The sequence below is a fragment of the Glycine max genome, chromosome 18 (genome assembly GCF_000004515.6).
Source record: "Glycine max cultivar Williams 82 chromosome 18, Glycine_max_v4.0, whole genome shotgun sequence".
NCBI classification, from domain to species: domain Eukaryota; kingdom Viridiplantae; phylum Streptophyta; class Magnoliopsida; order Fabales; family Fabaceae; genus Glycine; species Glycine max.
The window spans coordinates 851,211-856,136 of NC_038254.2; the positions used below are offsets into that span (position 1 = coordinate 851,211).

At 29.7% G+C, this 4,926-nt stretch overlaps 1 long non-coding RNA gene across 1 annotated transcript; it reads right to left on the reverse strand.

Moving 5' to 3' along the window:
• Positions 1-4,248: 4,248 nt before the first annotated feature.
• Positions 4,249-4,926, reverse strand: LOC121174017 (uncharacterized). Its single transcript, XR_005889679.1, has 2 exons — positions 4,802-4,926; positions 4,249-4,527 (listed from the first exon to the last, which is right to left on the reverse strand). It is a non-coding gene; the product is annotated as an uncharacterized lncRNA (long non-coding RNA).

Sequence of the window (4,926 nt, forward strand, 5' to 3'; positions counted from 1 at the left end):
TTTACTCCGTGTCCCAGTGATCAAGAACCGGTAGCAATTATTATTGAGGCAAAACTTAAGATCGATTTTTTGTTGTCAGTATTAAGTTCTCAAATCAAACGATGATTTGCAGATTTTTTGAAAATAAAATTATATAAAAATATTCTTATATCGGTATTTGATTTTAGAACATGATAGATAGCAGAACATAATAAGGAGTTTGATCCATTATTTTAAGTGGTGAAACTACGTAAATAGAATGTGGGTGATTCAACCTTCCGCATTTAACACCACAATCCGCAAAAGAGATTCTTTCATAAAGTTAAATTACTTAACATTGGTTCACTAAAGTAGTAGCACATTACTAATTTTTATCAAGCATTGATTTCGACTTATTCATGATCATAAATATAAGACATTTAAGTCCTTGGTTCGATTCAGTTAATTTTTTAGAAGACCTAAATTACATTTAAAGGTACTAGTCGTATTAAAAATAGAAGGAAAATGTTTGCAAGCTTGTAATGCGGTTTGTATTTTTCATGGATTATTTATTTAAATCAGGACTATATTTTGGAAATTAAATTGTGATTTTTTCAGAGCCCGGATTAGGTGTTTATTCTGATCATAAAGTGTTTGACATTAATTATGATTGATCCTTGTTGGTTGTGCACTTGTGCTTTGTTGGTATAAACTTCGTGCTTGACTGGTGAGTTAACTCTAATTTCCATTTTGATTGAGAGGTGAGTAAGATTATGATTTATGGGGAATAACTCATACCTTGGCCTTGGGTGTTCTTGTCTTTGTCCTGATGGCATTGTGCCTACGACTTCATTTTGATAGAACTCATGTAATCGTTCCTTTACTTCCTTGGACATGGGATCTTATTCAATCGTGGTTGTTCAATGTTGTCCTCTTCCAAAGTGAAATGGGAGCCTTTTATGAGTTGGGTTAAGTTATTCCGAGCTTTTAATTGTATGAAAGGGTTAGATGTCTTTATCTATAATCTATAGTCTATGGTTAAATATAAAAGGATACGAGGTTTTGGTGTACATATTGTGTGTTTTATTTTATTCTTATTATTATTCTCTCTTTTACGATCTTACTTTTCATTTTGTTTTTGTTTTCTCTCTTGCTCCTTCATGATTACACTCCTTAAATCACTCACACTCTTCAATTGTACTATTCAAACTACTTAGTATTATTTAACCTTTATTATCTTTCTCTTTAGCTTTATGTGATTTTAGTTAATATTGATGAGACATAATTACAGTTTTTTAATTTATAAGATTTAATAAGGTATTACAAGATTACATGGTCTTTAATCATAGAATAATTAATCGCAAGTAGTATATTTTTCTGTTCAAACAAATGGGGATAATTAATTTTCGTGTCACAATAAATTTATTGATTTATTGAGAATTAGTGTTTTGTATTTATTGTTTTCAAGAGTAGTCATGTTCTGTACTAAACTTATTGTGTTCAACAATAATGTAATTAATGTGTTTTTTCTTTCTTTCAAAGATTGCTTCAATTTTAAAAATATTTCTAACAATAATGTATGTATGTATCTTATAGGAATAAGGTAAATGATTCTTTGATAATTTATGTATATTATTTAATTATTTTTATGTTCATTTTTTTTATAGAAATAAAGTATAAAAAAATTGATATTTTATTTGCAAATATTGTTTAATAAGGATGTCACAAATACTTGTAAAGGCTCTTCTAAAAATTATTTTTTATTAAGCAAACCATTATTTTTTGAAGAGCCTTTTTTTCTTTGTAAAAAATAAGGCTCTTAAAAAAAAAATACATGTAAAGGAGTTTTAAATCCTGCCATGCTTGTTGAAGATGTTCACAGCTAAATTGAAGATCAAATGTAATAATGGTTTGCTTTCTTACCTTAGCCTCCATATGCAATTGCTAGTTAGTTTTGGTTTTTCTTAAATTTTGGAACTTTACACTGTTTGGATTCGCTGATGGGAGGGAGAAAAATGAGAGAAATTGTGTGATTTTTATTGGACTGTTTCTATAATTTTCACGTATTTGGTTAGACAAGCGTATGTTGTCGTTGTATTTACTAAAGTAAATTCAAAAAGTTAGGAAAAAGACGGAATTTATAAAATAAAAGACTAAAACTTATAATTCTCCAGTTCTCTCCGTTTTCCTTCTCTGGCTTGATATTGAATCAAATACTGCATCGTAGAGAAGGCAGTCTCCATACAATGAACGGTATACCATAATAGCATAATACTTTTTTTTCTAAGTTTATCTGTGACAACGATTAAATTTTAATAAGAATTTTATTATTCGTAAAATATTTTTTTAATAATACTTATAATACTATTGTTTTATTTCTTTCTATCACTTCAACCGTGTTTTCTCACACTTTTCTTTTCATCTTTTTTTTTGGCTGAATTTTCTTTTCATCTATATTTCTGTTGTTTAACTTTAATATGATAAAACTGTATAAATATAATTTCTCTTTTAAATAATTAGATATATCTGCAATCTCACGACAAGCCAATGAAAAGAGAGCTTCTTTAATTTATTGGGAATTGGGACAACGTTAGGGTATGTATTCTTTCCTAATGCACGTTTGAAGCTTTTGCATTGAACGAGAGAAACATGCTAATGTTTTAATTACTTGTATTGCCTAGCACTTGATCCAAATCATTAAAGAGAAGTTTACTTTTCTATTCGCATGATTTTTTTAGCACAAAAATTACTTTTTGTTATAGTAATGTATATGTTCGACAAGTTGCAATTTGCATTTATTTATTTATCTTTGACATGAAGTCAGTTAGTTTATGTTAGTTCACAAGCAACATCAGTATATAATTCATAAATTATTCACACAAAAAAGAGAGTATACAATTCATAAACTTGCTCGCATTAAACTCCACGGGAAAAACCAGAAAAACTCTGTTAAAGCTAAGATCAAAGATAAAACAAAAGAAAGAAAAGTCACTACTCACAACAAAACGAATATATATACTTAATCCCTAATTCCCTCAATTAGGATCCGTGGATATCCCCTCCATTAGCTTATATCTTCTTAGTTAGCGATATTTATAGATTAAGATATTCCTTTATTAATTGTTCTTCTTTACGACGTGAGTAGCATAATTTGTCAACATTATGCTTTATCCAAAAATATTTCATATATGCTCAGTGATTTATCATTTCATATAATAATTTATCATGGATTTGTTTACTTTAATTTATGCTCAGTAAGCCATAATTGCTCACTTTTCATCACCCCGATATCATTGTTATATATCATCATAAAAGCCGCGTGGTATCTTTGGCAGGCATATCAATGGAAAATCAAACCAAAAAAAGGATATTTGTTCAAACATAACTTGTGTACCAACTTCAAATCTTACAAAAAAATTGTAAGTTTATTTTACTAAATTTAAATTATAAGGAGGTAACTGGTAAGTCTGTCATAAAATAAAAATGACTGTGGAGCCTCTACCAATATACATATTGTTCATCAGTGGAAATATATTGAATTGGATCGACGCTGAGGACATATGCATGATGCCATGATTGCTCATTAAATATAGTAACAGTTGTATCACTACAAAAGAATGAATATACATACTATGAGATTTGGTTGCATAATGGCCAATGGGAATGGTAGCTAGCTGCGCACATGGTTTGCTCATGATAAGCTATGTGAGTTATATATCCTAATCCATATCTAATAATGCCATCACATGCACGTTTTGACAAAACTCATCACCAAAATGTGTACACGTCTAGGGTACGGTGCTGTACGACCCCATTAATCCTTTGAATCAATAACAATATCTTTCTTTTGTTAATTAATCCATGTTATTAAAACTACGCTCGTTCTGAAATCGGGAAGATTTACACTGAGATGATATACATTATGAAAATAAACACACCACATTTTAATTGAAAATTTCTTAAGATTTATGAATTTTTTTTATTTATGTGATACTAAATCTTTTGATTTCTATCTGTATCCGATGTCAAATTTCACCTTACATTTATTTTTTAAGACTCGTCATATATGCATCCAAAGCACATGATTTGTACAAGAATCTGAGACCAACTACCTCAAATTTTCGTAATGTACATACCATTGCATTTGCCTTTGTACACATACTTGCCAGCGCATTAATTGCAATTGCTTTCTGTATTTCTAGTTTAGAAGAGATGCAGACAGACACGGAGAGTAAAGTGTTGACGCCAAACCAATATCAATCCCAGTCAATATACTCAACCATCCCAAAAAATTTAAATCTGGATCACATGCATTATTATTCCCTATATTAACATATTATGACAAACTCACATCGTTATACTATTACACAAAGTCACGAATACATATTTGCTTATATAATCCAATCATGCAAGTTAATAATCAAATTGCTCTTTTCTTGACTTGACTGAAACACATCCTCATCAGATTGATGAATATTGGCGTATGACAGAAGAAAACTTTTCCGTAAGATACCTTTCTTGCACTTATGCATGCCATCAACTAATCATGCACATATGAAAGCAACCAACCTGTTTACAAAAAAAAAAAAAAAGTCAACTAATTTTATTTTAATTTCTTTCTTAATTCAATTACTTGAACAGAATTTCCGTCCAACTAAACAACGTGATATTTCTGTTAACGTGAAAGAAACCGCTACTATAAGTACTTTAACTAGAAAACAAATTCTTCCGATGATGATCATATTAAGCAACCTTATATTTTCCAACTTTGGAATTCATCTAAATTATAGTAATTATCATATTTTAACCACACCATTTTATTTTATTTGTAGAAATACTGTACCATATGGCTAAGCTTCGTTGTCCATCATCCAATTGGAATAATCTTGCTGGTAATGGTCAGTTTTGCCGAAAAAGCTTCCCACCCAAACTCCAGAATGGGTTAGTTTGGCCCAATTTGTGGAAGCT